The sequence below is a fragment of the Bos indicus genome, chromosome 1 (genome assembly GCF_029378745.1).
Source record: "Bos indicus isolate NIAB-ARS_2022 breed Sahiwal x Tharparkar chromosome 1, NIAB-ARS_B.indTharparkar_mat_pri_1.0, whole genome shotgun sequence".
Lineage (NCBI taxonomy): Eukaryota > Metazoa > Chordata > Mammalia > Artiodactyla > Bovidae > Bos > Bos indicus.
In genome coordinates, this window is record NC_091760.1 from 47,558,932 (window position 1) to 47,566,695 (window position 7,764).

The window sequence follows — 7,764 nt, forward strand, 5'->3', positions numbered from 1 at the left end:
TTTTGTCCGGGAAATTCCATGGACAGTGAAGCCTGGTGGGCTATCGTTTATGGGGTTACAAAAAAGTTGGACACAAGTGACTAAATAACTACAGTGAGATAATGGCTGCTACAATTTTTTTTTTTCCCCCAGATCTGCGAATTCAGGGGCATGAATTGGTGTTTTCTTGTTTCAGTGTCTTCATTTGTCACTACGCCCATGTAGACATTTTCCAGCAGTTCCCAAAATTGCCCAGTTGTTTCCTCATTGATCCAATGATAATTTTCTATCAATACTACCTCTCTCCTAACCAACACACACGTATTTCTCTCCCCAAAGTTAATTGTTCTCATTGGTTAAGAAGTCCTCCTCCCTTGAAAAGTGTGAGGACTTGATTTTTTAAAGCTTTAATAACTTTATACTTTTAATAGAAAGGAAAGGTGTAATGTTTCCAGATTCCTGACAGATTAATCTTTGGGATTTGCCAATGAGAAATTGAAAATCTTTGAAATTCTACAAATAGTAAATGATTCTTAAAATATATTTATGGATATCTAAGAAAATTACTACAAACAGAAAGAAAATATTAAATTTAGTATAATTTACAATATGCAATAGTGCATATTGAAACACTGGTGAACACCAGTGAAGAATACTAGGTATCTTGAAATAGTGTAATATTCTTAATCCTAGCAAAGCTAATGTCACTCACTATATAGGATCGTGTGCCAAATTTGCCAATGTAAGGACCTGTTTTGCCTCCAAAATGTATTATTTCTTAGAACGTTATTCATAGGATTTTTAAAAATTATACTATGCATATGCTGCTGCTGCTGCTGCGTTGCTTCAGTCGTGTCCGACTCTGTGCGACCCCATGGACTGCAGCCTACCAGGCTTCTCCATCCATGGCATTCTCCAGGCAAGAACACTGGAGTGGGTTGCCATTTCCTTCTCCAATGCATGAAAGTGAGAAGTGAAAGTGAAGTCGCTCAGTCGTGTCTGACTCTTAGCGACCCCATGGACTGCAGCCTACCAGGCTCCTCCATCCATGGGATTTTCTGGGCAACAGTACTGGAGTGGGGTGCCATTGCCTTTTCCCACTATGCATATAGATTGATTAATATTTATTTTATTTGCAAGCATGATTCACGGTTAGTAGCAAGCAGGGCTATGAACAGATGCTTAGAACATGGTCATAGGCACAAACAATATTACCTATTAGACCAAAAAATCCCTCTCCTCCTGCTCCTGTTCCCAGAAATGTCGACCTCAACTTCCAAGTTCCCTGTTATTGTTTTCTGCTACCCCTGTTAGTATTAGTTTCCTTTGAATCAATGTTGTCTCTATGTTGATTACTATGTTTTGTTTCTTACAACAGAATTATAATAACTTTTCCCATTTTCTCCATTTCTCAACTCAACTTTCTTCTAATTCCAGAGGAACAAATAAATTACTTCAGAAAAGCTGGGAAAGAATTCCTTATGGAAACAATAAGAGATAACCCCTTTATAGCATAGTTGTTTTCAACCTTGGTGGCACTTTAAATTCACTTGGATGCTATTTTAGAAATACACATGACTGAGTAGTGGATTCCAGGGAGTTGGTTTAATAAAGCATATTTTTTAAAATACCGTTGATTCTGTTGTGTAGCCAAAGTTGAGAACTCTCCCCAAGGAACTGCCCAATCAGTCACTCCTCATTCTACTATTCTGTGGATACACCTATAAGTATTTTTCATTTTTTTAATTGTAGATAAATTTATTTTTATAATCTCTGAAATAGTTTGCAAAATTCTTGAAGAAAAATATATTTACTGTTGGAAACTTATTTTTGATCATCAGTTTCAAAACCTAAGAGGTCGCTAGTGTCAAGCTAGCTACTTTAGAAATAAATTAGATAAAATGATATCTAAAAATACTGTGTAGGTCTCACAACCTCAAAACTAGGCTTCAGAAGTAAATGGGTATGTGGGAGAAAAGTTGAAACCATAATACTTAAAAAGTTAACGTATTAAATGTTTATATTTTCTTATTACATTTTGATGGTTATAAGTATTGAACTGATCTCATGTTTTTAGTTGTTAAGAAATACATAAGTTCCGTTCAGCTGCTCAGTTGTGTCCAACTCTTTGTGACCCCATGGACTGCAGCACGCCAGGCTTCCCTGTCCATCACCAACTCCCAGAGTTTGCTCAAACTCATGTCCATCTAGTTGGTGATGCCATCCAACCATCTCATCCTCTGTCTCCCCCTTCTCTTCCTGCCTTCAATCTTTCCCAGCATCAGGAGCTTTTCTAATGAGTCAGTTCTTCGCATGAGGTGGCCAGAGTATTGGAGTTTCAGCTTCAGCATCAGTCCTTCCAATGAATATTCAGGATTGATTTCCTTTAGAATGGACTGGTTTGATCTCCTTGCAGAAATATGCATGTCTATTTAAAAATAAAGTTATGCAGAACTACTTATAATAAAAACAATATTTATTCTAATCTCCCTTTCTAGAAATATCTATTTTTGATTCTTTCAGCTGTTTGTTCCAGTTGTCATCTTAACATTTCTAAACAGTATGATTATTCTGTCATTTCTTGATAAATTATTTTTTTGATGTCTTCTGTTTATTTTCTGCCATGATAGCGAGGATATGGCCATCGACTCTCCCCCAATATTTTTTCCATCTTTCTGTTAGATTACATTATTATTTTTCAATCTTCTACTGGCTACTTTTCTAATTTTAATTTACATCACTTTTTCTCCCACATTACCTGTGAGCAGTATCTCTTGACTCCTGACTTTATAAGATGAGGATACTAACACCCATGCCATTCTCTTCAGCTCTCCCATATCTTACAATTTCTGTCATTTTAACTTCTGCATCTTCAGAGTTGATGTAAGCTTATTCCATTTTATAACATATATATTTTCTGTTTGACTATAGATTACAAAATTTGACAGCTAATATACATTTTCACATTATTCTGACTATATAAGAATAGCAAATGGAAAAGCCTATCGGGCTTTTGTATATCAAAATGTTCTGCTTCCATATCTTTACCGTTTCCTTTTGTATCTTGTCATCATTTTAAAAAAACTGAGTCCCCGAATCTTGCTCTTGTCTTACCATTTGGAATTCCCATTTGAAAATTGTTTATATTTGATCCTTTCTTTACCTCCTTTCTCAGACAGCACTACCTTCAGTCACTAGCTGCTCTAACAATCTTACCTAAATATTGACTCAAAGCTGTAATTTTGAGATTTCCAACTAGGTTAAGAATTGCTTTCTTTCATATTTTGAAGGTGTTAGTATATCAGTTTCTAGCATGTAGTATTGATGATAAGTCTTCTGCTGGTAATTTTCTTTTATTTGTAGGTACATTTTAATCCCCCCCTGCAGCTTTAAAAATTTTTCTCTTTATCCAAAGAGAACTCCACAATTTCACCATAAAGTGTCTAGATGTATTTTTCAGTTTATTATGTCGAGCACTTAGTTACTGTTTCAATCCTGAGATCGTGTCCTTTATTTCTGAGAAATTCTCATTCATTTTTCCTTTGATGATTTTCTTATCTCTGTCCACTCTGGTCTGAGCATGTGAATTACAGTTGATTAGCTGTTGGACTTGGATGATACATTGATATACCCTTCATATTGTTTATATTTTCTCTCATTTTTCTGTTTTTTTTTTTTTTTACTAGTTTTTTGGTAATATTTAATTTTTTTATCTTTTGATGATTTTTATTAACTTTTTAAACTATTATTTATTATTTTTTGTTTCAAGAGACATAGATTTCCACCCCTCTCATCAGTGCATCCTACCTACCTATTATCTTTACTTCTATATGTACTAGTTTATTTTTAAAGATTACATTTCTATTATTTTAATGTTCTCAATGGCAACCCACTCCAGTACACTTGCCTGGAAAATTCCATGGACAGAGGAGCCTGGTGGGCTTGTAATCCACTGGGTCACAAAGAGTCAGACACGACTGCGTGACTTCACTTCACTCACTTCACTTGCTTCATACTTTTATCACTGGAGAAGGAAATGGCAACCACTCCAGTATTCTTGCCTGGAGAATCCCATGGACAGAGGAGCCTGGCAGGCCATGGTCCATGGGGTCGCAGAGAGTCGGAAGGACTAAAGTGACTTAGCTCACACGCATGCACTCCCTAAATTAAGTCCATCTCCTCTAGAGTAACATTTTTCTTTTTAATATGAATTTCTCTATTTCATTTTGCAGATTTCTCAGAGATCTTATTAAGCTTTACTGCCTAAATACATTTGAACAAAGCCATGTAAAGCACATCATAGGTCAGTGCCGAGTTGGGTATTTTGATAGGTTCATTTTAGAGCAATTGGACAGACATGACTGTTACAACTGTTTGAAAATGTCAGAAATTAGGAGATTTTTTTTTTTCCTGGGGCTCAGGAAATCCTTTAGAGAAGAGATCTATTTTTTATTTTTTTTTTATCAACCAAGCAATAGACATCTGGCTGGGTGCCAGATCACAACAGAAAGATGGGTGCTATGACTTTTGATTAATGTTCCTATTTTTACCCCCAAGGCTTACCTTTGTCTTAGGGTTTGAAGATACCAGTGTTTGAAGATACCCTTAACTGTCTATCTTTTCAAGCCTACTTCCCTGGGCAGTGGTTTATTTTCCCCATACTATCATTTTTGTTGCACTTCCTTCTCTTTGTGATTCTTGCCTTGTGGACCCAGGCCGCACCTAACTGCCTCTATGGCCCAGGCAGGTAATTAAATAAATGAATAAGACTGGTCCTCAAAAATGAACTTGATGTGCCCTGAAATGGAGATACTGTCACTATGCAGTTTCAATTATTGTGTTTATTTCTTAATTAATTTAGTAAATTTTCCAGAAGCAAAATGATATAACAAACATCTGGTTGGCCTGTCATCTTAACTCAAGGGTCTACCTAGGTACTAAACTCTAAAATAAATGTATTATTTCTTGTTGAGAGGGCTTTAGCTTCTATTACTTTCCATCACAGTCCTCGCAACTACCTTAAATGAATATAAGTTCTAGGATAAACCATGTCCTTGCCACGTACAACTAACCTCAAACCACTTCGAAAAGCAAACATCATATTTCCTATTAAAATTTTTCGGTGTTAGGAGGCTTTGAATAACCTAAAAGGCAGTAATTTTTACTTTGATTTTATAGTTCCATGACAGTATGCTCCATGTTTCTTTCTCATTTGGTCTCGAGGTATAAATTTACAGTTGAATATTGAGACATAACTCAGGGAAAGCGATTCTGCATGGGTCTAGGTTAATGTGGTACATTTATATAGCTTTCTGGTTCCAAAGATAGGACTGAGTTTAATATATAACCTGAGAACCAGATTGATGATATGTTCTTCAGTGATGGTCACTTTTAGTATCATTTTTCTTGCCAGGCCTTTAGATAATGCAATGGAAAGTTAATGATTGTAATCTCAGATGAGATCTTCAATGTCATGGTTTTCTAATGTTGATTGAAGAAAGAATTGTTGAGAATTATTTGCATTATGTGATGATGTAGGGTTGATAGCATACTGGATATTGAAAAAATGTAAATGAATCTGGACTTGAGAAGGACCTATGAAGGAATGCTTATAAACCAGGCCAAAATGGATATATAATTTGTCACATCCTCCTTGTTATATTGGAAAGTTGATCAGTTTTCAGAGTTAATGCTTGAAGGGTCACAGAATATGCCAGCCTAAAATATTCCTGTAGGAATTCAAGGCATGCCACTCTCAAGTATTCCACTTTGTTTTATTGATTATTTTTAGTTGTAGGTACCTAGAAAATAGCAAATTCAGGGAAAGGTTTTCTCTGAATTCCCCTTATTTGATTAAAGACAAATGCTCTAAAAGGAACTCAGTGGTCATCAATCCCACCCAGAAAAGTAGGGGAGTGTTTATCATTCAAGGAGGATTAACTTATCACAAAACAGGACACTAGAGGTTGACACCACATTCAGATAAGCTTTGTCACAAACCATCATGCCTCCAATGTTTTTCTAAAGGCCCATTCATCTTTTCTAAAAATCACTCACTCTCCCTTCAGAGTCCTGCATCTCCTTCCCTTTCCTGTATTAAGATGGTATTTGAACCTGAATTCTAAGCCACCTCTAAAAGTTATTTATTTTTGCCCCTGCAGATCTTCTATGTATTCATGAGCTACATGTGTCAATAAACTCCTTTTTCTCTTGTTAATCTGTATTTTATTAGAGGGGCCCCACTGAGAACTTAGAAGGGTAGTAAATTAGGTAGAAAAATTATTCTTCCTTCCCTGCAATGCAAATGCATTACCTGATGGAAATGAATTAGGTCCCAAAAGTCTCCATGAGAGTTTCCCAAGCTACTTCAAGTAAATGTACAATCTATTGTAAAATACTCTGTTTTTCCCACAAAGTTAATTTTAAGCCCTAGCTATAAACATACAATATAAAAACAGTGTGCTTTCTATTCTAAATAGCTTCAAAGCAGATTCCTAACTTGTACCACAACCTGATTTCTACCTGTAAGTCCCTCCTATTTAGAAAATTCATTAGCACTATCATATTATCAATGGAAAAATTGTAATAGCATACAACCACAATTTATATGCATATCTGTAAACAAATCTTCTGAGAATAGGGCATTTGCATTTTAAAATCCATAAAAACATATTTTGAAAGTTTTAATTCAGTTTTAAGTCTAGCTTACTCAGATATTTAGAGCAAACAACAGGTTTTTAAGGTGTTTGGATTACCCTAAGAATTTACCATGATGTGAATGTCTTCATTAAGCCTGTCAGTGCCCCGCCTTGAGCTAGAGAAAGTAAAATTAAAGCTCAGCAGACATGAACAGCATGGTTTACTGCTCAGGTTCTTCATGATAGATAGAGATTTCTAAACAACTGATGAAGTTGCGGTGCTATAAATTGATTGCTGGAATGGGCAGTGGTGCACCCCGGAGCTGTTTTTCCCTTTTCACACTCTGCTTAACTGGTCAGTCGTAGCTTTGTGTTTAAGTCAGTATTCCAATTTCTAAAAGATTACTGAACTGTTGCAAAGTGAAACAATATAGAGGTTCATTTAAGCTGCTAAAATTGAAAAGTATCTCAAATAATAAACACGTAAGCCCAGTGCTGTCTGACCAACATGGACAGCATATTAAAAAGCAGAGACATTACTTTGCCTACAACAGTCCACCTAGTCAAAGCTATGGTTTTTACAGTAGTCACATATGGATGTGAGAGTTGTACCATAAAGAAAACTGAGTAACAAAGAACTGATGTTTTTAAACTGTGGTGTTGGAGAAGACTCTCAAGAGTCCCTTCCACTGCAAGGAGATCAAATCAGTCAATCCTAAAAGAAATGAGTTCTGATGCTGAAGCTGAAAGTGCAATGCTTTGGCCACCTGATGTGAAGAACTGACTCATTTGAAAAGATTCTGATGCTGGGAAAGATTGGAGGCAGGAGGAGAAGGGGACAACAGAGGGCGAGACGGTTTGTTGGCATCACCAACTTGAGGGACATGAGTTTGAGCATACTCTGGGAGTTGGTGATGGACAGGGGAGCCTGGCATGCTGCAGTCCATGGGGCTGCAAAGAGTTGGACATGACTGAGTGACTGAACTGAACTGAAAGCCCAGTGATATTCTAGACTCCCAACTAAAAATGTCAGAAAGGTACCTCCTATTCTTTTTAAGTTGCAGATTAAGTAAATTTTTAGTTTCTTTGGAAAATTATCCAGAAGGAGAAAGGATCCACTTAACATATGCTTCTCTTTTGGTGTGCT